This window comes from Chiloscyllium punctatum, chromosome 30, assembly GCF_047496795.1.
Source record: "Chiloscyllium punctatum isolate Juve2018m chromosome 30, sChiPun1.3, whole genome shotgun sequence".
NCBI classification, from domain to species: Eukaryota; Metazoa; Chordata; class Chondrichthyes; order Orectolobiformes; family Hemiscylliidae; genus Chiloscyllium; species Chiloscyllium punctatum.
The window spans coordinates 63,025,206-63,051,842 of record NC_092768.1 but is presented as its reverse complement, the minus strand read 5'-3'; positions in this window follow the sequence as shown (position 1 = coordinate 63,051,842).

Below are 26,637 nucleotides of genomic sequence, written 5' to 3'. Positions count from 1 at the left end.
TCTTACTGAACCACGATTTTCAGAGAAGTCTTTCAGCTGGATACATATTTTATCTTGTTAAGAAGACTAAAGCTAGATAATTTTTTTTGAATGAGATGCATTGGTATTAACACAAATATTATGAAGATATCAACCCATTTTTAAAAATTATGCAGATGCATATAAGCATCTAATCAAATCATAAAACGGGCACATTATTTTCATTTGCTAATGAAAGGCACTGTGCACAACAACAGCAATGATGCTGCATACAGCATACAGTCTGTTATCATCCATTCCAGAGAATGTACATGGAGAGTGCATATGGTCCACTTTGGTGTTCAGTTGACATTCTTGTATTTTTCCAAACAGAGCTGGAGAAAAATATTACCGGACTCAGAAGCAGCAGCCAATTGGTTTCTCTCTCTCTGACTTTGTTCTGCCCGAAAACAAGGTGTGAGAGCAGAAAAATCCTGAGTCATTTTTACCACTCGTGGAGGATTCCTGATGAGGAATCATAGGAATTTCTGGACAGCTCGAAGCAAAGGGAATTCAGACAAATCCAAATCCAACTGTTCCGGGAAGAAATCCGCATTCCCAGACATTAGGGTGAGCAGAATAAATTCAAAGCCAGAAACATATTTGAGACACTCTATCATTTTATCATTTGTTCACAGTTCAACTTCCTGTGTCTCAGATTTTTCTAGAAAATTACCCAGTCTGAGACCTATATCATTGGGCACAGCACTCAACTGGTTACATTTAAAATTTGCTTTCACCAATAGAGGAGTGGGAAAAGACATGAGTGACCCTCCAACATTGGTCAGAACACGAACAAGAGATTCTCAAAAGGTTTTTTAGGTGTGAATTCCCTTCCACAGAAAATTGTGATGCCTGAATATTTCCATTTGTTTAAAATTTTCTGTGTAAGACATTTGAAAGACAAATGAATGTAAGGAAATGGTACACTGACAGAAAAGTGCTGCTGAGACCTTCATCAGATCATAGTGCAAGGTAGAGCCGTGACAAAGTGTCTGATGACCCACTCTTGCTCCACAGTCCCGTGTTACTATGGTGCATTCAACCTCTCACAGCTCCTGCAAGGTGCAGATGGGGGCCAATGCTCCACAGGAACACAGGATTTCATTTAACCCTCACAAATGTCACACTCAGTTTGGTATGGATTGGAAAATATTATTTGGAAATCCAGGCCGGTTTTGAAAGACGCCTCTGGTCTGTTTACAGAGTGCCCCGTCTCTACAACTTGTGCTTCATTTGTTGGTCTGGTCTAGACCAGGATTCGTTATGCATAAAGCTTCATACCTCAATCAGAGATGACTCAAAAATGTTTTGCTCTCTCTAATTACAACATACAAATACAGTACATCCAGGAAAATTACAGCCGTTTACTTTGAAATTACTGGAAAAGAAAACATAAGGAATTCGGACGGTCAAGCCATTGTATACGATCATGGCTGATCTACTGTTAGCATTAACTCCTCCATAATGCCCAATTCTTCACACTCCTCAGCTCCCTGACAGGACAAAGATTCATGTACCACCTCTTTAAATACTTTCAGTGATGTAGCTCCCCGAACTCTCTAGTCCAGATAATCCCTGACATTGATTACCCTCTGTGAGAGGAAAATACTCTCTACACATACACCGTTACCTAATGATTTGAACAAGAGGTGAACACAGGGGCTCAGGAAAGAATGAATGGCCTTGATATCAAGGCAGTAGTTGACTGAGGATGTCATCGGGACCACCTAATTTTTTGAGCTTAATGGGAATCAGGTCTAACCTCCTCACTGTTTGGGGTCTTTCAGAGCACAAAGGAAGGTGTTTGTGGTCGGTGGCCGACAATCCTCTCAGTCCCGGGACATCTCTTCAGGAGATCCTCAGATTAACTTCCTCAGGAAAAACATCTTCAGCTCCTTCGTCAACGTCTATGTGCCTCCATTCCCGTCACCCCTTATCTATCACAAGATCAGAAGTGGAGTGATCACTGAAGATCACACAATATTCAGAACATTTTGTCCCCACTCAGCTCCTGAACGGGTCTGTGTCCATATTCAGCAAGACCCAAACAACATTCACGTTTGTGCTGTTAAAGTGTCGGTAACATTCATGTAACACAACGGCCAGGCGCTGCACATTTCCACAGTTAAAAGAGGAGCTCATTCAGCATCTCAAGCTGGTTACACCCGGATAGTGGAAACTATTCAGCCCATCGAAATGACTGATCAAGAAGAGGGACAACCCATTCAATCCTTCTGCCTGTTTCACAGGAAGAGGAGGCGTTTGGTCAGTAAATTGAACTGTTAAACAGGAACAGGCAGAGTCCACTAAGACCCCTCAGCATGTTCTATGGAACCAGGAGGAGATCATTCACCCCTCGAGACGCTTTTACAGGAATAAGAGGGTGTCATTGATGCTCCAACCTGGAAAACGAATAGAGCAGAGACCGCACTCATAGACTGCTCACAATGTTCTTTGTGGCTCCATTGCCTGTGGAACAAATGATACTTTAACGTGTTTTGCCGGCAGTGAGGGAGGAAACCAAATGTTTTGTGCCAAGCCTCAAGGAGGCATCTTCCATCTCCAAGAAGACAGACCCATGTTCTCCGTTGGGGTCAGAAGCTGGTGGGGGTGGTTAACTGTTTTAGAATGAAGGTATTTTGGCTCCTGTTGCGTTGGTGAATAACGTGAAGTTCTATGTATGATCACCCAACAAATGCACTGTATTAATGTTGGAAGAGTTTAGTGAAAGACTGACTCTCTCTCTCTCAATCGAAATGGGGAGTGGCGTGGAGTGAGAGGAACGTTCTCAGAGTCTTTTAAGCCATCGAGAATCATGTAAACCAAGTTAAAAAAACATGGAATTTATCACCGTATTAGTTCTGTTTGGAAAATAATGAATGACTGTCCATCACCTTACGTTTCAATGCAATCACCTCTTATTCTTCAAAGCGCTACAGATTAATCCTCATGCACGCCCGATGGTACAATCATCCCAACAATTAGTCAGGCGAAACTCCTTTATACTCTTTTTGCCAAGAGGATTATTCCTTATAAAGGAGAGAAAATCTGTGCACAATACCCCAAAAACTATCTCAACAACACTCTCCAGTTGATCACAATAATTCTGTTCCCTCACTTAGCTGTCTCAGCTTCTTTCCGGTGGTATAAAAAGCCATTCCTTCTCTCTGCACTGCGAATAATGTGCAATTTTGAAGTTTCTTGCATCTGTGCATCGGTCATTACCAGAGGTGTCGATGGAGATGCATATCGCTTTCAGAGGGAGACTCAATCAGAAAGAATTCACTTGAAACAGGGAATGGTCACCTACCTGAAAGAAAATGCCTTACAGGAGAATGGAAATCAGGCAGAGAAAGGGAGCTATCTTTCCTTTTGTTCTTCCCTCATGGGATGTGTGCAGCCCTGGTCAGGCCAGCATGTTATGCTGATCTTGAACTGAGTGGCTGATTCAGCTGATGCACAGGATAATAAAGAGTAAACCCCATTGCTGTGGGTTTGCAGTCACACAGAGTCCTCAACATGGAAGGATAACCCATTGCCTTCTCGAAAGCAAATAGATATGCTTCTGTTGAAAACTAGTGGTGATGACTTCATTTGCATTCCATCAACTTCCTTCATGAGCTACCAACAGATTATGAATCTGTGCCGTTTGATTATGAGTCAATGACTTGACCACCATGCACTGTCTGTCCATCTGACAGAGTCTGTGGAAAGGACAAATTAACCAGCTCAAGTGCAAATATTTTGTGACGTAAGCATAGTTAGAAGGGACGTGAAACGGTTATATCTGGATCTACCAAAGGCACAAACGATGGATTATTCAGCAGTTGCATTGAGGCTGAGAAGGTGACTGAAATATCCTGATAGTGGCCTTGGGCAGGATTAGTGAGTGGGGAGAATATGTAGAAATGTAAATATGAATGAAGAAAAAAGATCATGGAGATTAGGAACAGTCTGGTTTCTCCTTGCATATTGTTGAGTAAGTTGTGAATAGTAATTTGCTAGTTATAATCAGTAAGGAATAAAATATTTGACTGGATCTGAAAATTATGACTTCCAAATTTTAAAATTTGAATATGAACAGCAATTCAGTTCAATTCAGTTTAATGGTCAGATGGAATGACTTACCAGGAACACCAACTATAGCAAGGATGGGACAATAACCACCTTGAATAATCCAAAGGATATCTTCGACCCACGATGCTAATGACATCCAAGGCTGAGAAAGGTAGAAACGACCCCAGGATAAACTCATGTCTGTTATTGTAATATTCCACTCTAATGTTCTCAGATTCTGATCCATTAATGGAACATCCCAGTCTAATGTCCTCAGATTCTGATCTCTCCTCCCCCTGTCTCTCGAGCTGCTGATCCCTGTTAGTCCAGTCATTGATGCTCCCGCCCAGACTGGGATAACACATTGAACCGAGTCCTTAATTAATAGAAGAGGCAAACCCTCCAGTGACACATCTCGGATCCACGGAGACTGACATCAATCTTAGTCACTGAACAAATAGCTCTAGCCAACGACTTTCAATTCAATATTGTTTTATTCAAATTTAAAACAATGTCATTTTCTGGATGGGCTCTGTGAGGGTGACTGATGGAACAAATCTTGAGGCCGGTAGATCAATTGAGTGTAACCATTCAATCTGCCTTGGATGCAGGAGTAATGCCATAAGTTTATCAGAACGTCTCTGATGACAAATGGAAACATACATCCTGGAACTATTGATCAAGCATCATAATTTCAATAAAACATTGATACAATTTTCATAGTTCATGATCTGAGGCGACTGTGCGTCTGAGAAGCGTGGGGTTGTCACAGACAAGTAGCATGGATATGTTAACAGAGAATTGAACGTGACACATGCAATTCAGATTGTTATTCCAGGTTTAGGGAGAGGCAGATGAGGCCTGTGCTATTGATGTTATCGATGTTAGTGAACTGTGATGAAATGTCATTTACTGGACTTCAATTACAGTGTGATTATGGCATTGTGGAGGAGACAGGAAACAGAGAATTGTGAGACATGGCAGTTCAGACTGGAGGGAGGGGCAATAATATTCCTCAGTCATCAGTATTGGAATGTTATTCTTTATACCTCATATGAAGAACAGATTCAAGGATATATCTAAAGTGAGGAATGAGGAGTAAAATCTGTTTATTGAACACAAAATACGGGGACAAAATGATTTTCTGTTCGTACTAAACTATGGGAAGTACAAAGAAATAAGATACACTCATGATATTGAGCTACATAAATTGAAATGTGTATTATAAAACCATGGAAGTGATGTCCAATCTTTATCAATCATTATTTGGCTCACAGATGAGATGCTGATTTCCCCTCTGTCAGTGATCCACCTCAGTGAGATTCTCTGGCGCAGTATCTCAGTATCGAGCACGATTCACAGTTCCTCCTGCTGTTCATCCAGTCTATTTAAATTAAATCACCTTCTCACTGTAGAGAGAAAAAAAATCACTCGGCCTTTTGAACTCTGTTTAACTGTCAGCAACTCAGCTCTGTGATATTATTAGTGATAAATGCTCTGGGACGTCAGCCAGTATCCGCACAATGCTCAAACGGTATGGCAATAGATAAAGGCCTTGCAGTCAGTGAGAATTTCTCAATAAAACTTCCATTTTCTGTCCGTTCCTTTCTATCTCCCCTCATGCTGTCTTCTGATCTATCCAACTCACACTCATTTAAAATCCCTCCAATCACTCCCTGTTTCCAAATTGTGCAGTTGTACAGCTTGATGTTTTGGCCATTTTGGAGAAATGGATAGAGCAGGGACAGGACTGATCGTTGTAGGGTCTGTGGTTTAGCTGCTTCAATAAGAACAAGGAAGGTACTAACAGTGGGGCGGGAGTGGGGTTGGGGTGGGGGAGGGTGAGGTGGCATTGAAAATCAAAGACAGAATTACGTTGGTAGAAAGGATGCTTGATAAGGACTCGTCTAGTGAGGACGTATGGGAAGAGGTTAGATACAAACACGGAGAGGTCACTCTGTTGAAAGTTCTCTATTGCCCTCTGAAAAGTTCCAGAGATGTAGAGGAAAGGATTACAAAGATGATACTGGATAGGAGCGAAAATAACAGAGTAGTTGTTATGGAAGAATTTAACTTTCCAAATATTGACTGGAAGTGCTGCAGTTCACTTACTTTATATGGGTCAGCTTTTGTCCAATGTGTGCAGAATGGTTTCCTGACACAGTGTGTAGATAGGCCAACAAGGGCCGAGGCCAAATTGGCTTTGGTACTGAGTAATGAACCAGACCAGGTGTTAGATTAGGAGGTAGGTGAACACTTTGCTGATAGTGACCACAATTCAATTATGTTGACCTTAGCGATGGAAAAGGTCAGGTGTATACCGCAGGACAAGAGTTATAGCTGGGGGAAAGGCAATTATGATGCGATTAGGAAAGGTTTTAGGATGCATAGGATGGGGAAGGAAATTGCAGAGGATGGGTACAATTTAAGTGTGGAGGTTTTTCAAACAACAGCTACTGTGTGTCCTTGATAAGTTTATACATGTCAAGAAAGGAGCAAGTGGTCGAGTGAGGCTGCTGTGGTTTACTGAAGCAGTTGAATTGCTTTTCAAGAGGAAGAGGGAGGCTTATGTAAAGATGAAACGTGAAGGCTCAGTTCGGATACTTGACAGTTACAAGTCAGCCTGGAAGGACTTTAAAAAAGAGCTAAGAATAGCCAGGAGAGAGCATGAGAAGTCTTTGACAAGTAGGATCGTGGAAAACCCTCAAGCTTTCTATCAGTGCGTCATGAATAATAGAATGAACAAATGAAGATTAATGGCAATCAAGGACAGTAGTGTTAAGTTGCGTGTGGAGTCTGAGGAGAGAGGACAGGCTGTAAATTAATATTTGAATCAGTATTCACAATGGAAAAAGAAAATGCTGTCGAGGCCAATACTGAGATACAGGCTAATAGACTAGACAGGATTGAAGTTCGTAACGTGGAGATGTTAGCAGTTCTGGAGAGTGTGAAAATAGATACGTCCCCTGGGCCAGATGGGATTTATCCTAGGACTCTCTGAGAAGCTAGGGAGGAGTTTACACAACTATCTGTTTGGATTTTTACATCGCCATTGTCAACAGGAATAGTGCCAGAAGACTGGAGGACAGCAAATGTGGCCCTTTGTTCAAGAAATGGAGAAGATACAACCCTGGTAATTATATACCTGTCTTACTTTGGTTGTGGGTAAAGTGTTGGAAAGGATTATAAGAGATAGGATTTACCATCATCTAGAAAGGAATCATTTGATTAGGAATAGTCAACAAGGTTTTGTGAAAGGTATGTCATGCCTCACAAATCTTACCGAGTTCATTGAGAAGGTGACCAAACAGGTGGATGAGGGTAAATTGAGGTATGTGGATTTCAGTGAAGCGTTTGATTATGTCCCTCATGGTAGGCTATTGAAGAAAATATGGAGAGCGTGGTGTTGGAAAAGCCGAACAGATGAGGCAGCGTCCAAGATGCATGCAAGTTGATGTTTCTGTTTTTAGCCTTTCATCAGGAATCAGTTTTCTGGTCTGCAGCATCTGCAGTCTTCATTTTCTCCTCGATCCTCGGATGTTGCCTGACTTGCTGTGCTTTTCCAGCGCCAAAATCTCGACTCTGATCTCAAACATCTGCAGTCCTTACTTTCTCCCAGAAAATATGGAGATCTGGATTTGTGGGCGATTTAACATTTGGATCACAAATTGGATAGCTGAAAGTAGACAGAAGGTGGTAGTTGATGGGGAATGTTCATCCTGAATTTCAGTCGCTCGTGATATACTGCAAGGATCTGCTTTAGAGTGACTGTTGTTTGTCTTTTTGAATGACCTTAATGAGTGTATAGAAGGATGAGTTAGTAAATTTATGTTTGACAGTAAGGTCGGTGGATCTGTCGGCAGTGCTGAAGGATGTTGTGGGTACTGAGCTGTAATGTTCTATGTGCATAGACCTACAATGCGCTAAATAGCTTCCTTCTGTGATGTAACGATTCTGAGGTACTCTGACCCACAATAAAAGCTTTAGGTGCCTGGAGAGACAAGCTGGTCCAGTAAAGGACACACACTGCCATCCATCATCTCTTCCTGTTCTCTGATATACAGCGGCATCAAAATATCTGCCCAAACAAAATAGATTGATTCAAATTCACGCAGTCAGGAGGACGTTCACCCGAGGGGATTACCGTCAGAGGACTCAATGAATAATAAGATTTCAGAATAACACAAAAAATAAAGCAATATCACAGCAGCATAATAATTGGCAGCAGAGTAAAACTTACAGTTCCAGATATTTCCAAGTTCAGAATTGTGTTCAGTTTTGGTCACCTTGCTGTAGGAAGGATGGTATTAAACTGGAACTTTACAAGGATGTTGCCAGGCCTCTCGGGTCTGAGTCATAGGGAGAGGTTGGATAAGCCGGGACATTTCTCTTGAAAGCGCAGGAGACTGAAGGGAGTGAAGTGCTTTGAGAAGCTCGTCATGGTCCACATCAGTTCCAGTCTCCCAGCCTACCTCGATCCCCTACAATTTTCCTACCCGTGGAATGGGTCCATAGCGGGTGCCATATCCCTGGAGCATCTGGACAACAAGGGCACCCACGTCAGATTCCTGCTCATTGACTATAGGTTCACCTTCAACACCATTATTCCCTTCAGACTGATCACAAAACTCCCTGACCTTAGTCTTGGCTCCGCCCTCTGAAGTTGGATCCTCAGCTTTCTGACCTGCAGTACACAATCAGTGAAAATAACTAAGGGTGTCTCTTCCATAACATTCAACACTGAAATCCCAAAGGATGTGTCCTCAGCCCCATACTATACTCCTGTACACCCACAACTGTATTGCCAAATTTTAAACGAATGCCAGCTACATGTTCTCTGAAGACACCATCATAGTAGGACAGGTATGTAATGATGGCAAGTCAAAATACAGAACGGAAATAGAGGACTTTGTGATGTGCTGCACTGAGACCATCCTCTAATTCAATGTCGGCAGAACTAACCAATTGATCAATGACTTCAGAAAGAAATGAGGAGAACATGCCCCCATCTGCATCAATGGAACTGAAGTTGAAAGAGTGGAAAGCATTAAGTTGCTTGGAGTGACGATAACCGACCTCTCATGTAGATATGACAGCCGAGATGGCACAAGAACACCTCTTCTTTCTTTGGCAGCTCAGGACATTTGACATGTCCACAAGGACCCTCACCAAGTTCTACAAATGAACCACTGATAGCAAAGTATCTGGGTGCATAATGACCTGGTGTGGCCATAGACCTACCCAGGACAGTAAGAGAAATGACAGAAGGTTGTGTGCACAGCCCATGCCATCACGGAAACCAACGTCCTATCCATTGTCTCCATTTACACAGCTCACTGCCGCGGAAAGGCTGACAACATTATCAAAGACCCAGCACACCCTGGATCTCGTACAATCTCTTCCATCATGTAGACAATACAGAATCTTGAACACACAAACCAGCGGCTCATGAACAGCATCTTCCCAGCCCATCATTAAACTGAGGAATGGACTCTCTAACTTCAAATAATGCTGATCTTGCTCACATTGATGTTGCCTATTGCATGCCCTTTCTGGTGTTTGTTTTATGCCTCAGTATTGAATCCTTCAACCTGGGAAAAAGCTTGTCTCTATCCACCCTGGCTACACCCTTCATGATTTTGCAAACTTCAATCAGGTCCCCCCTCAATCTCCTTTTATCTAGTGAAAGTAAACCTAACCTACTCAGCCTCTCTTCATAGCTAGTATTTCATTCTGATTGGTAGACACAGATTAGTAAGTTTCAGTCACATAAGATACAGAAGAAGCTAGTCACAATTGGCTTGAAGGAAGAGGGATATTTTTCAGACTGGAGGCTTGTGAGCAGCAGTGTGCTGCAAGAATTAGCACTGAGTTCACTGCATTTCATCATTTATGTAAAGAATTTAGATGTGAATATAGGGGCAATAGTTAGTAAGTTTACAGATGACATATCTCAGAGTACAACAAGACCGCAATTAGATGAGACAAAGAGGCAAGGAGTAACAGATAAAGTTTAATTTAGATAAATATGAAGCTTTGCATTTTGGGAAGGAAAATCAGGGCAGACATTGTATACTTCATGGTTAGGTTCTGGGGCATGTTGTGAAACAAAGGGTCATAGGGCTGCAGGTGCATTGTTCCTTGAAAGTGGTGTCGCAGGTAGATAGTGTGGTGCAGAACACATTCGGCACATTTGCCTTAATCAGTCAGAGCATTGAGTATAGGAGTTGTGATGGCATGTTACATCTGTACAGGATGTTGGTGAGGCCACTTTAAGAATACTGCGTACAATTCGGTTTTCTGCAGAAATAACTTACACAGATGTTCCAGGACTGGAGGTTTGAGCTTTGGGGAGAGGCTGGTTAGATTGTGGTGTTTCCCCCTGGAGTGTCAGAGGCTGAAGGGTGACATTATAGAGGTTTACAAAACTATCAGGGGCATGGATATTCTGAACAGCCACGTTCTGCTCTCCAGGGTAGGGGGTCCAGAACAAGAGAGCATAGGTTGAAGGCGAGGGGGATTGATTTAGAATGGACTTGAAGATATATGTTTCACACAGAGAGTGGCGCGTACAGAAAGTACTGTCAGAGGAAGTGGTGAAGGCGGTTACAATCGCACATTTAAAAAGATACTTAAAGAAGAGGGATATTGGTCAAATGCTGGCAAATGGGATGAGATCAGATTTGATGTCTGATCGGAGTGAAAAGATCGGACTAACGGGTCTGTTTCCGTTCTGCGTGACTCTCTGATTCTATAAGAGGGATGACGAATAAATCTGAAAGGCCCTTTCAAGTGGGAATTCGCTTCAGTGGAAGTTTATTGTGCCTCTATGTTCACATTGATTGAAAGCTGCATTAGTTACATATTTGACAGAGAAGTGAGTCATGCACAATGGGATATAGACAGGGAAGTGGGGCTGAGACCACAACCTGATCAGCCACAATCTTACTGCCTGGTGGAGAAGGCTCAAAGTATCTAATGACCCACTCCTGCTCCTCAGTCCCATGTTCCTGAGTTCCATTCAGCCGCTCATACCTGCTAGACAGGAACAGTTGGATGCTACTGACTGCTATAAACTGGTGCACAGAAACAGAGACCATTCGGCCCTTCAAGAATGTCACACACGCTTTGAGGTGATTTGGGAAATTTAATTGGAAAACCCAGGCACGGTTATGAAAGAGGCCCCTCATCTCTCTTTACAGAGCTTCCCCTATCTGCAACTTGTGCTCCATTTGTTGGTCATGTTTAGACCCAAGTTCTCTGAGAATACAACCCCCATACCTCACCCAGCGATGGCTCACAGAATCCTCTGGTCTCCCTGACTGCAATATACAACAACAGAGCATTCATGAAAATAACATCCACTAACTTTCCAACAACAGAATGCGAGAAAATCAGAAACAGGGGCAGGTCGTTCACTCCCCAAGCCTGCCTTGCCCTTCACTAAGATCATGACTGATCTGCTCTTGGCCTCAAATCTTCTTTCATACCCAATTCCTCATAGCCCTCACCTCTCTGACAGGTCAATATCCATCTACCTCCTCTTCAAATACTTTCAGTCATCTCACTCCCCAACACTTTTGAGAAGAGAAATCCTGACATTCAATACCACCTGTTTGAAGAAAACACTTGCTGCTCCTATATCATGGTTTATTGATATGAACAAAAGAGGTTGACACAAGAGTTCAGATAAAAATGACTGGCCCCAATATTAAGGCTGTGGTTGACTTCTGTTGACATCAAGGAGCTTAACAAAACTGAACTTATTGGGAATCAGATTAAACTCTCCAGTGTTTGGAGTCAAACGTGGCACAAAGGAAGATGTTCATCATCTCTGTCCTGGGTCACCTCTGTGAGAGATCCTCAGGGTAGCTTCCTCTTCACAAACAGCTTCAGCTGCTTCATCAATGTCTCCCCTCCCCCACCTTCCCCACCATAAGATCAGAAGTGGGGATGGTCACTGAAGATTCCACAATGTTCAGAACATTTTGCCCCCGTCAGCTCCTGAACTGGTCTCTTTTCCATGTGCAGCAAGACCCAGACACAACTCAGGCTTGTGCTGTTAAAGTGTCAGTAACATTCATGTAACAACACTGCCTGACACTGCACATTGCCACAGTAAAACAAGAGTTCATTCAGCACCTCACGCTGGTTTCACAGGAATGTGAGGAAGCCATTCAGCCCATTGATATTATTGGAGTAGAACAGGGACAGCCCACTCAGTACCTCCGGCCTATTACTAAGGAAGGGAAGGAGTCGAGTGTGATGGACCACACCAGAGCCCCTCGAAAATATTTGAAGGCAATAGCCTAGACTCTAATTTTTTCTTATTTTAAAGGGAATGTAAAATGTCTGTTCCAGATGCAATGTGACAGCAACAAGAGAAAATTCAGAGAGAGTAGCAGCCAGGAAACATTCCCTGAAGCTTACAATTCTGTTGAGACCCCAATAGTTTCTGATGTTACTGAGAAACCAAAACCGAGAGATCCTAATCTGCGAAAGCTGGCCACACCCATTCAGGCTGCATTAAAATTAACCTAAGGCCTCCCTCGCTGTTTACTCAAGAGTCTTAACTAGCCAGCTTGGTAACGATCGTTCAATCACTCTCTTAAAAGAAACCAGGACAAAATAACCTCGAAAAGCTACAGCATCATCACACTTGTCAGTACATCGAGCTGTCAAACAGGAACCAGGAGTAACCCAGTCAGGCCCTTGGCCCTGTCCAATTGGACGAGGAAGAAGCCAGTCAGTCCCTTGAGTCACTTACACAGGAACAGTAGGAGGTCATTCCCACCTCAATGCAGTTACACAGAGGTAGAATGAGATAATTGATGCTGATTCCTGATGAATGTCCTATTCCCGAAACGTCGATTCTCCTGCTTCTCGGATGCTGCCTGACCCGCTGTGCTTTTCCAGCAATTGATGCTCTACTCTGATCTCCAGCATCGGCAGTCTTAAGTGTCTCCAGATTGATGCGCTAACATGATGACCAAGTGGAGCAGAGCTGCACAGACAGACTGCTCCACGTTGTTCCTCCTGGCTCTGTTGCTCATCATACACATGCGGGACTTTAACATGGTTTTCTAGAGGTGGGCAGGGAAGCCATATGTCTTGTGTGAAGTCTCAAGAAGGCACCTTCCATCTCCGAAAAGACAGCTTGGTGTTCTCTATGTAGGGCGGAGTGCTGGTGGGAATGGCTACCTGTTTCAGAGGGAAGGTATTGTGGCTGCTGTTGGGGATTGTGAACAACCTGACGTTGATTTGAGTTCCCAAAGTGTAAGACATCACGCATCGATATTAAATTCCATTTGCCATTCACAAATACAAGCTCCTCTTTTCTTAGCTACTTACTATCTGACTCCAACTCTGTAAAAATATTCTGTTCCAACAGCCCACATATTAAACATTACAATCTTAAGACCACACAGTCTCTAGCTTCCCCGCTGTGTTCACTCTTTCAGCTGCTGATCTCCCTGGGTCATGTTTTTATTGCAAGTAGGTTTACATGAACATGTATCTTTGATAGAGAGTGTTTGAGATGGCCAGTTAGCACTCCTGCTCTACAGCAGTTACTCTGCTGTTGGATGGCAGTGGCTCTCCCTCTAGTGTTCAAATCCTGGGTTTATCCAATCCCCATGACACAACAATTCTCATAACTTGATTGCTTTCCAGGTGTCCACACAATAATATTCAAGTTCCGTTGGCTTCTGGTATCCTGACCATTATTTAAACTCTTTGGTTGTATTTGAATTATTGTCAAAACAGCAACCAAAACTCAGGTATCCATTTCCCAGCTAATTGTGACATATGGAACAGCCTGACATTTAGCTGGCATCTGTGGGGTACTTTCTATTCAACAAAACCCGTTCTGTCTTAAAGTGACCTGACATGCTTTCGGCTTCTTAAGACCTCCCTCCTTCAGAAAAAAAAGAGCCATCAGAATGAAAAGATGGCTTCGTTTCTTTTCCTCTAATTCTTAATCCCATTATTATGAAATACAAAAGTATTAATCTCAGTTATGTCATTCATATTAATTTTGTACACCTATTTAAACTGGAATAAGTCAAATCTTATCTAAAGGTTTTCCTTTAAATCCGCGATAACACATCTGCTATCACATTTTAGGACCCACAGCATGTACATTTTGTAAATTTAAAGTTGGTGTGATACGACCCCAATGAAATCCTCTCATATTCTGGTCTTTAAATATTCCAAAAAACGTGAGAGGTTTGTCGTTGTCCACAGCCATCTCCGACAATTTATTTGTCACATAAACATTAAAATATTGTCAGGTCAGCGCAAAACTTAATCATTCTTTTTCAATAATGGAGAATGTTGTATTTTTATTTCTGGTGGATATTGCGCTTTTTTCAACAAGTAGCCAATTAGCCATTCAAATCCATCATAACCTTTCTGTATCAATACATCTCCAACCCCTAAATCCCGAGAAGCAAATTTAATTTTCAAAGGTTTTCAAAATATTTGGTGTAGCTAAAACTGGTGCAGTGATTAATCCTGCTTTAAAATTCTCAAGTGCCTCCTGGCATTGTTCTGTCCACCATAACTCTGTGTTCTCCTTTAATACATCCATCAGTGGTGCCCATACGCTGCTGAAGTTTGGAACAAACTTCCAATAGAATCCACTCCGTTCCAAAAATCGAAGCATCTATTTCTTCGAGGATGGTTGTGGAAATTCCTCAAAGCCCTTTGTCTTTGTGTTCCATGGGGTTAATCTTCCATTTCCAATATAATGTCCCAAGAATGTCATCTCTGCCTTCGCGAATTCTGTTTTCTTTAAGTTTATTACCAAGATTGCTTCTTGTAATCGTTCAACATGCTCTTTCAAATGTAACGTGTGAGCTTTCAATCACTTGCTAAAGGTCACTACATCATACAGATAAGCTGCACAATTTGTTCATCTGACCATAACTCTGTTCCTGAGTCACTAAACCTGGCTGTGAAGGGAATTCCTATCACTGGTGGCAATACTAATACGTCATCCCCACAGGAAATCGTCAAAATTTCCGAGTTTTTATCTGCCACGTGCTTCATTCTATGCTGTGCCCTTCAGGTGCTGTTTAGCGAACTCACCTACTCCATCTAATCTCTCCCTCACCTCACATACATAATCCGAGTATGAGATCCCTGACTTCGGTCCTGTCAATTTATATTCAATTGATTCCAAAGGGCCTTTCATTTCAAATATTAACTCAATGGAAGTAAACTGAGTAGATTTATTTGGGGTAAATAATTTTTGTCCAATGGCAAACAATTCAATGAGACACCTTCATTCCAATCATTCCGGTAATCCTGACAGTACGCTGTTAATATGGTCTTCAGCGTCTGATGCTAACTTTCCAAGGCTCCCTGGGATTCAGGATGGAACGCCCTTGATTTAAACTGTTGTATGCCTAAGCTATCCATGACTTCCTTAAACAGCTGAGCGGTAAAATGAGACCTTGGTCTGACTGAATCTCTCTGTGGAACCCACAGTGAGTAAAGAAAGATACCAACTCCTCCACCTCCCTTTTTACCTTAACACTCCATAATAGAATTGCCTCTGGAAATCTGGTAGACACATCCATTATGGCTAGCATTTCCACTTTTATTTTAGATAGGGGAGCTACACAACTCATCATAACCTACACGAAATGTTCTTCGAATGCAGGAATTCGTAACAAAGGTGCTGGCTTTAGTACTGCCTGTGACTTACCTACCATTTAGAATGTTTGACATGTACATCAAAAAATAACCACGTTAGTGTGTATTCCAGGCCACTAGAAATGCCTCTGTACCTTAACCTGAGTCTTCTGTCCACCGAGGTGACCCCCTGCAGTTAGTTTATGTGTTACCCGTAACACTGTACGCTACCTCTAACACAATCTAGTGCACCTAGGCCCATTTCCCTTCTGCACTAACCTATCGGGGTCTCCATTTTAATTTTATGATTCTATCTTTAAGTTAATAACGTTTGACAATATATTCTGATTCCTTTTCTCTGTGTGTGCATGTGTATGTGTGTGTGAATGTGTGTGTATATATCTGTTGTAAGTCCATTAGCCTTTCTGGACTAAACCCCTCTGCCTGATCCTCTACCTGTTCAGGTTTTTCCTGCACCGTTACATCAAACAGGGAGTCAGTTAACTGCACATCAACTCCTTTGGCTTTTTAATTCGGTTTTCCTTCCTGCACTAACTTATGACAGTGGAATCTTGTTACTATACAGTCTGGAAAAATCCTGGGTATTTTTCTTTTAACTCCCCAATTCCCTAGTTTTCCTTTTGCCTTCTCCAACACATGGCGTGCCACTCCCACCTTGGATCCTGTTAAATCGTTCACAAGAACAAACTGTATTCCTGGAACTGACACTCTGTTATTCACTGTCACTGTTACTTCCCCAACCTTGATTTGGCATTCCATCCTGATGTTACACTAGGGAATACTTAATTTCTAACCCCATTCCACAAATTGTTACGATCTTGATTAATATGTCAGAAAGAGTATAAATACTTTCATCTCTCACTCTTCGAGGCCGAGAGAAAGTGAGGGCTGCAGATGCTGGAGATGAGAGTTGAAAAGTGTGGGGCCGGAAAAGCATAGCCAACCAGGCAGCATCCGAGGGGCAGAAGAGTTGACGTTTCAGGCATAAATCCTTCAGCAGGAAAGTGGGGGGTGGGGTAAGGGAGGGGGAAGGGGGCCGAGAAATAAATAGGAAGGTGGGGGTGGAGGTGGGTGGAATATAGTTTGGAAGGCGATAGGTAGGCGCAGGTGGGGTGTGATGGTGATAGGTCGGAGAGGAGGGTGTTGTGGATAGGTGGTAGGACAACTAGAACCCTCAAACTAGAACCATCATCAACGCTGACTTCACCAAATTCCAAATCTCCTCTCCACCAACCTCTCCCAGATCCAACCGTTCAACCTAGCACTGCCCTCTTGAACCGCCCTAACTGGCCATCTTCCTTCCCATCTACCGACTCCACCCTCCCCTCTGACATATCACTATTACTCCCACCTACATCTTATTATCGCCTTCCCAGTGACCCTCCCACCAGCTCCGCTACTACCCTCAAATTTATCTTTCAGCCCCATTCTCCCCCCACCACATTCCTGACGATGGGTTTCTGCCTGATATTCAATTGTCCTGCTGTTTGGATGCTGCCTGATCTGTTGTGCTTTTCTGGCGCCTCACTTATCAACTATTAGAGACTGAGCAGGTCCCGTATCTCACAAAATTATAACTTCTTGTTCTTCTCCCCCCGTTCTTTTTTGAGTAAACTTTATCTACAGAGGTGAATTCTTTCAGAGATCAGGTACTGACTCCATACCCAGCCCCTGCCTAGGCTGAGCACTCTCTTGCAGCTCCTCGGCTCCACTTGGGGTCCCCTTTACCAGTTTCACTAATGCCACTGGGCTTAGCCTCTTCTGCCACATCTTTCCCAAAGTTCCTTCCTTCAACGACCATCACAGTGTGTCCCAGCTTACTTCAATGAAAACACCTTTTCCTAGTGCTCTTCTTAAACCATCAGCACTGTCATTTTATGTGTTCCACGCACTTATACTGAGAACACCTGAGACCTTTCACCTCCTTTCAACCCCTTTGGGCTTCTTTTTTCACTTGTGGCAAGCTATTGTGCGCTACTGTTCGCTTTGTAATGTGTGAACTTCCCTTCTCCCAATTTCTATCCCTCATAACATGTAAATTCTCCCAAGCTAAATTTCATCTCATGCACCAATGCATATTTACCTGCCATTTCTGCCGCGCTTCTCGCTTCTTGAACTTTCTGTTCGTGCACATGAATTCTTACCATCTCTGGAAGTGAGTCTTTAAACATCTCCAGCATAATAATCTCCCTTCGAGCCTCACAGGTCTTATCTATTTTTAAGTCCAGCACCCATCTATCAAAATGACTGTAGTTAATTCTTTCAAACTTAACATAAGTCTGACCTGGTTCCGTCTCTATTTTTATGAACCTTTGTCTATATGCTTCTGATACCAATTCATAGCCAATCAAAATAGCCAATGTGACATCTGCATAATCTCTTGACCCCTCATCTGACAGCGCTGCACATGCCTCACCAGCTGTGCCCACCAGCTTAGTCTGATCGAGCATTATCCACAAGTTCACTGGACACGTCATCTGCCGAGTCATTTTTTTCAAATGAAATAAAAAAGGTTTTGACATTTTTCTCATCGAAATATGGCAAGGCACTAACATAGTTGTATACATCCCGACGTTCTCCCTTCATCTCCATCCTGTTAATTTAACTTTCTTGTCTAATTCCCAACTTCTGAATTTCAAATTCTCTCTCTCTTTCTTTTTCCTCTCCTTCTCTTTTTTGTCTCTCTGTTTCTGTCTCTTTCTTTATCTTTTAACTTCAGTTGCCATATCTGCAATTAAAGTTTTTCTATCTCGACTGCACTTATCTGTTTCTTTGATACATCAATGTGCTTGACCATCTCCATTACAATTTCAGCTTCCCTTTTCTCCCTGGTTAAACCAAATTCTAATCTATTTGCTAATTCTAAAAAATGTCCTGCTTCTGTCTTTCTAAACTTTCTTGGCAAATTTGGGAACCTCTTTAGTAATGTTAAAAGCCATTTCCCTCACTTTTAATTTAAACAACCACGAGTAAACAAAATTAAACAGACTTTCCGACCGGTTTTATTTGAAGATCTAGGTCACTAATTGCAACGTGTTGGAATTTGCTGGGACATTTTGTACCAGAAATCTGTTCAAATCTGTCCAAGTCCCTTACGGCGGGGCCCCAAACTCTGAAGGCATCTATGTTGAGGACTTCTGTTAATTAAAACCACAAACCCCAAAAAGTTCACCTCACCTCGTAATCAGTTAATACATGAGTGACAAAGAACTCCCAAATTCCACTAACAAAAGAAAAATAACACTTTGTATGTATGCAAGTTAGCTCGCTGTGCTTGAAGGTTTGTTTTCTGACAATTCGACACTATGACGAGGTAACATCATCAGTGAGAGTCTCTGCTGAAGTGCTGGTGGTATGTCGCGCCTCTCTATTTATAGGTCTTGGGTTCTTAAGATGGGTGATGTCATTTCCAGTTCTTTTGTTTTGCAAGAGAAGGTAGATGGATCTAAATTGCTGTGTTTATTGATGGACTTCTGGTCAGAATGCCATTCCTCTAAGAACGTCCTTGCGTGTCTTAATATGTGTGTGCGTTTTCCCAATCAAAGTGGTGCCCTTCTTTGTCTGTATGTATGGAACATAGTGATAGTGGGTCATGTCTTTTAGTGGCCAGTTGGTGTTCATGTATCTTGGTAACACGACAACAGGACCATTTCAATGGCGGAAAAAATGATTTTATATACAGTGTTTAATTAATGTACGTGTGCAGATATGTAACATTTTTCATATGTGCACAACACATTCCAAATGAACAACGGAGACACAGTTAACTAAAAGTGATGCATATGATGTATAAAGTTTATCAAACGTTCAAACATCATTTGATTCTCATCTAAAATGATATGTTCCCCTTCTCTCAACGTTCCGTCCTTTTCTGGAATTCTCCACTCCAATCTCTCATTCTTACCAAGATGTGTATTATAAATTCTTGCTTCTGGTGTCCCAACTTATTTCAGTTAATCCCCTTTCTACCAGAATTCAATATAATGGCCTGTTGGGTACTTTCCAAAGTTAGTGTCTGTCATATTATTGGAGATAAAAATTCTGGCATCAGAGCCAGCATTTGAACACATTGTTCTGTTGTACATGCACTACACAAAGAACCACAGCACACAGGAATTGCCAAAACATTGAGGGATGTACATCTACTTCTTTCGATGATCTAGTTTTCTCATTTTTCACATTTCCTCATCTATGTTGTCTCGCTCTTTGTCTCTTTGTATCTAGTTAAGAAATTTACCAATTATTCTTTGCATCTCTTCTCTCAAAGCTTCTCCTTTCGGTTTATATCTATTGCTCTCTTTTTGATGTAATGTGATTATAATTGAGCAATGTAACTACAAAGACATTCGGGATGAGCTGGCCAGAGTTAATTGGAAAGGGACCCGAGCAGGGCAGATCATGGAACAGCAAAAGCAAGAATTTCTGGTGATATTTCGGAGGATATCAGAAATTCTCCCAAAGGAGATGAAACATACTCATGGGAGGACAAGGCAGCCATGAATAATAAGGCATCAAACCAAAAGAGGAAACATACAATGTGGTGAAGATGATTGGGAATCCAGAGAATTCATTGGCTCTGAAACTACATAAGGCTGGCATTACTGTCACTGCAGAGCTCTTAATCATGGTCAGGGAGAGAAACAGAGGAAACACATTCACTTTAAACACAGAAAATGGTATTTCTCAAGGAAAAATATTCAGATTAATTAAACAATTGAATTAAAATAAGTTAATTGGTTTTGCAGAATGTATCAGATTGAAAGCATGACCCGGGGGGAGACCCTCAGCAGAATGAGAGTGTGAAAATAGTAGTGTTACCACATCAGAAACCAGAGTAGGTCACTGAGTACATGACTGATGGGTGAATGGGTATCGATGTGAACTAAGGGACAGACAGCAGAATTGCATTGTAGATATTGCAGCTCAAAACTGCGTATTTATGTAGTGCTGTAGACTACAGCAGCAGGAGAAGCAGAACAGCATTAAACCACAACCTGTAACTTTTAGCCTCGAATAATTTCCTCAGTCTGCCATTACCATCAATACAATCTATGTTTCAGGAATGACTGTGGGTGAACATGACTGGGTCAGAACCACGTGAACCTAAACCTGATGCTAACCCATTAAAGCTACCACACTTGACCAACAGATCTGATCGAAGCTCCGCAATCCTGTCACATTCTGTCATAAATGGTAATGGATGATTAAACAAATGACGGAGGAAAGGGCTCCACAAATATCCCCATCCTCAGTAATCGAACAGCTCTGCACATCAGTGTAAAAGACCAGGATGTGGTATCTGCACCAACCTCAGCCAGAAGGGTGGAGTTGATGATCCACCTCACCCTCGCCATGATACCCACAGAATCACAGATGCCAGTCTTCAACCAATTCATTTTGCTGTACGTGACATGAAGAAATAGCTGAACACAGTACGTACGAAAAAGGCAATGGTCCCTGACACCATTCTTGTAATAGGACTGAAGACTTATGCTGCACAACAAGCTGTCTCCCTGGGGAAACTGTTTCATTCCAGCTCCAACTCTGACATCTCCCTGGTAATGTGGAAAATTACTCAACTATGTCCAGTTCCTAAGAGGATTATAATTACAATCTGACCAGTTACCTCCCCCTCAGACCCACCACGACAGTCAAATTGGTGGGAGTTCTTTTTGACAGAGTTATCAAGCAGCACAGAAATAATCTGCTCAGTATGATTTAAGAAAGGTCCCATGTCGAGATGGTGCTGCTGTGGAAAGGTCACTGGATTACTAAACCAGACCAGGCTAATGCTCTGGCAGCTGGTGTAAGTGAAACACAATTGACAAAATATTAAGATGCAAAATCTGGTGTCCGTAAATAGTGACCTTCAAGCCAATGTCGATTGTAAACACCAATTTGCTTCACAAATGTACTTTCAGAAAGTGAATCACTCGTGCTTTCCTGTCTGACCTAAACGTGACTGCAGACACACAGACATGTGATAAACTTTGCAATGGTCTCTGAATCCGCCAAACAAGACATTCTATTGTATCAAAACCAGTCAGAACACCCGGCCCCAGCCTCAGTATCGGGAAACGGAATGAGAAACACAGTCCTGTTGACCCTGCAGTGACCTCCTTCCTAACATCTGAGAGCTTGTGACAACATTTACAGTCTACATAGAAACATCAGGAATGGAGTAGGCCATACAACACATTAAGCCTTCCCCGTTCCAGTTCATATTCAAACATCTCCGCAATGCACTTTTCCCACACACTGTACACATCCCTTAATGTGATTAACCGTGGAAGCTATAAAGTAGGAAGTGCAGTAGTCCATTTGGTCTGTCAAGTTTGCTATCCAATTCAATATAATGATACCTGACCCTTTATTTCCGTATCGTTCTCCTTCTCTCGGACCATTCCTTTACTGTCTCTACCTCCGTGTTTATATTCAGTGTCTTGGCTTCCAGGTTCGAGTGTATTCCCCAGGTTCACCAGTCTCTGAGTGCAGACATTTATTGTCATCTCATTGCAGAATGGTCTGTCTGTACCTAATACTGTGACCCCTTGTTTTAGACAACACAGCCAGGCGAATTATTATCCCTGCTTCCAATCTGTCTCACCCTGTCAGAGCTTAATATATCTCACTGAGATCTCCACCCATTTTCCTAAACCCCATGGAATACAGACCCAGTCGCCCCAAACTCTGCTCCCACAACAAGCCTGTCATCGCAAAGATCGGTCTGGGCATCCTTCACTGCTCTCCATCAATGTCAGGTTTGTCCTTTATTAGGCACGGAGACCAAACCTGCACACAATACTGGACAGTGTTTGAGATGGGGTCTCACCAACGCTCTGTATAGCTGCAGTAAGACACCCTTGCTCCTGGATTCAAATCCCCCTGAAATGAAGGTCAGCACATCATTGATCTTCCTAACTGCTTTCTGCTCCTGCAATATTGCTTTCAATGACTGGTTTACAGGGAGATCCAGATCCTGTGCAATGTTACAGCTCCCCACTTGGTAAGTCTATGTACACTGGGCAGCGTGTGAATGTCATTCCCAGTACTGACTTCTGGGTTCAGACCTCGCTGTGCTGCAGGGACCTTGGAGGGCTACGCAGAAGGAAACAACAAAAAGGCCCATACGTCACTTTTTAGATCAACATGTTTCAAACAATCCCTTTTCAAATGAAAAGCTGCCAATCTCTTGTTCCCACCAAAGGGCACACTGTCACCTCAACCCACCTTGCTCTCCATCTGCCACGTATTTGCCCATTCACTCCACTTGCCTTAGTCACCTTGAAGCTTTTTTACAACCTCCTCACCCACTCACAATCCAACAGCCTTTAGTTCTGTCAGCAGGTTGGGATATATCGTATTTGATTCCCGCAACCAAATGTTTAATAGTTATTGTGAACAGCTGGGACCCGAACACCGATCCCCGTCATACCTCAGCAACCTTCCTCTGTTAAATAAAATCTGTTTTTTCAATTTATTTATTTCGTGAATCTTGGTGTGACTGGCTGGGCCAACATTTATTTCCTGTCCCTGGTTGCCCCTTGAGAAGGTGGTGGTGAGCTGCCTTGTTGAACCGCTGCAGCCCACTGTGGATTCAGTGACAGTAACACCATTGAATACCAAGGGGCCGTGTTAGATTGCATTTTAGTGGTGATGGTCACGGTCTGGCAAGGGTGAGACGTGAATATTACTTGCCACTTGTCAGCCTGGATACTGTCCAGGTCTTGTCACATTTGGACATGGACTGCTGCAGTATCTGAGGAGTCACAAATGTTGCTGAATATTGTGCAATCATTGGCAAATATCCTCACTTATGTCCTTAGAATAGAGGTAAGGGCATTGATCTCGCAGCCCTGAAGATGTTTGGGCCAAGGCCACTGCCCAAGGGACTCCTACAGACTTGTCCTGGAGCTGAGTTGACTGACCTTTATCAACCATGACCATCTTCCTACGTGTCAGGTATGATTCTAACCAGTGGGGAGTTTGCCCCTGATACCCATTGATTTCAGTTTTGTTTACGCCCCTTGATGCCAAACTTGGGAGAAGACAGCCTTGTCTTAAAGGACTGTCACTCTCACAGCACCTCTGTAATTCAGCTCATTTGTCCATGTTTAGCCAAGGTAATGAGGTCAGGAGCTGAGTGGTCATGATGGAGCCCAAACTGGGTGCCATTGACCAGGACATTGCTGAGCAGGTGTTGCTTGAAAGCACTGAGACATTCCACCACTTTGCTGATGATCGAGAGTAGACTGATGGGTTGGTAATTGGCCGGATTGGATTTGTTCTGCTTTTTATATGCAGGAGATACTTGGGGTAATTTTCCACGTAATCGGGGAAATGTAATTGGTGTAAAGGTATTGGAACAGCTTAGTGAGGGCAGTGACAAGGTCTGGAGAGCAACTTTTCAGTACTATTAACAGAATGTTGTCAGAGTATGTACCCTCTGGGGTATGCAGTGTCTCCAACTGAATCTGGACATCGCGTGGAGTGAATCAAATTGGCTGATGACTGGTAACTGAATTGCTGAGGATGACTAAAGGAGGCTGAGATGGATCATCCACTCAGCACTTCTGACTGAAGATTATTGCGAATTCATCAGCCTTATCTTATACACTGAAGGGGTGGGCTTTTCCATCATTAAGAAGGAGGATACTCATGGAATCTCCTCCTACAATGACTTGTTTAATTGTCCATAACTATTCTCAACTAGAAGTAGAAGGACTGCATAGCTTAGATCTGATCCGTTGCTTGTGGGATCACTTAGCTCTGTCTATCACTTACTGCTTATGCTGTCTGGCGCACAAGTAGTCCTGTTTGGTAACTTCATCAGGCAGACACCTCATTGTCAGGTATGCCCGGTGCTGCTCCTGCCATCCTGCACACTCTATTGAACCAATGTTGATCCTCTGGTTTGATGGTAATTGTTGTGAGGAGGATATGCCAGGCCATGAGGTTGTGCTGGAGTACAATTCTGCTGCTATTGATGACCCACAACACGTTATGGAAACCCAGATAGATCTGTTCAAAGTCTGTCCCAGTTAGCACGGCGATAGTGCCACCTAAAATGGTGGAGGTTATTCTCAATGTGCAAGTGTGACTTTATCTCCACAATAACTATGCAGTGGTCACTTACCGATACTGTCACGGACAGATACTTCTGCAACTGGCAGATTAGTAAGGCTGTGGTCAAATATGGCTTTTCCCTCTTGTGGGTTCCTTCACCACCTACTGTAGACCCAGTCTATCAGTTATATCCTTTAGGACACGGCCAGCTCAATCAGTAATGCTGCTGCTGAACCACTCTTTTTGTGGATATTGACATCCCCAACCCAGAGTACATTTTGTGCCTTTGCCACCCTCAGTGCTTTCTCCAAGTGTTGGTCAGCTTGGAGGAGTACTGATTCATTAGTTGGGAGAGGCTGGTACATGGTAATCAGCAGGAGGTTTCCTTTCCCATGTGTAAACTAATGCCATGAGACTTCATGGGATATAGGTCACTGTTGAGGACTCCCAGAGCAATTCCCTTCCAACTGTATCCCACTGTACCACTACTTCTGCTTTGTCTGTCCTGCTGGTGAGAGAGGAGATATCCGGGGAAGGTGATGGGTTGTCTGGGATATAGTCATACTCACAGAACCATACCTTAAATACAAGGTCAGGCTGTTGCTTCACGTGTCTGTTTATTTCTATTCACTGTTTCGTGCCAGCTGTCCCATTCTAGAAACATGTCCATATATTCGACCCAATCCACTAAGATTTGATTTTGCAAACTAGGCTGCGAGCTTTATCAACATTTTTCTGAAAATCCACGTGTTTTACATCTATTGCTTCTCTTTCATTTGTGTCCCAGTCAGTTTCTCAAACATAATTCCCATTTCATAAATCTATGTTCGTGTTGTCTATGACCATCATTTTCAGTCCCAATAATTTCTCCCAAACCATTTACTTACAATGTTCTATGTTCCATATACTATTTCGTTTTCCATACCGGACTTGGTTTTCCTGGTATTGTCAGAAAGTTCTGCGAAGACAGAACTGAAGTAGTGGATTCATAGTTTTGCCATTTCCCTGTTTCCCATTCTCCATTCTCTGGTTTCAAACTGGAAAAAACCTGCACTGTTTATTCATACTTCTCATAATGATATAATTTGACAAGCTATAACAGTTCACTCTTATAAACTTTGTGAACATTATCTTCAGAAACCCAACAATTCATGTCTTAAGCTGCTCAGCTCCACATCATACACTCACAGGAGCATACTTTCTGTACCAACAGAAATACAGCATGATCTATATTAGTCCCACTTTCCAACACCAGGCCCATAGCCTGGAATGTTATGAAACTTCCAAGTGCTCATCCAAGTACTTTTAACGGTTGAGAGGTTAGCTGTGATAACTCCCCTCTCAGGAAGTACATTCAAGACCTCAACACCCTCTGGGTGAAAAAAAAGTAATCTTTAAATCCTCTCTGAATCGCAAACCCTTCACTTTAAAAGTGTGCTCCTTTGTTCTTGACCCTCTGTCTAAAAGGAACAGCTACTGTCTATCCACCCTGTCCATGCCCCTCGTTACCTTATCCTTCTGAATCACATCCCCCTCAGCCTTCTCTGCTCCAAAGTAAACAACCCGAGCTTATCCAGCCTCTCTCCATAGCTGATATGCTCCATCCCAGGGAACATCCTGGTGAATCTCCTCTGCAACCCCCTCCAGTACAATCACATCCTTCCTTATAATGAGGCTCCCAGAACAACATACAGTACTCCATCATGGACTAAACCAAGCCCTGTCTAGCACTTATAATCTACTCCCTGATTAATAAACGCTCCACCCACGGTTTAATTCTTAACTCGTCCATTACCCTGTTCAGTCACATTCAGGGATGTGTGGAGAAACACC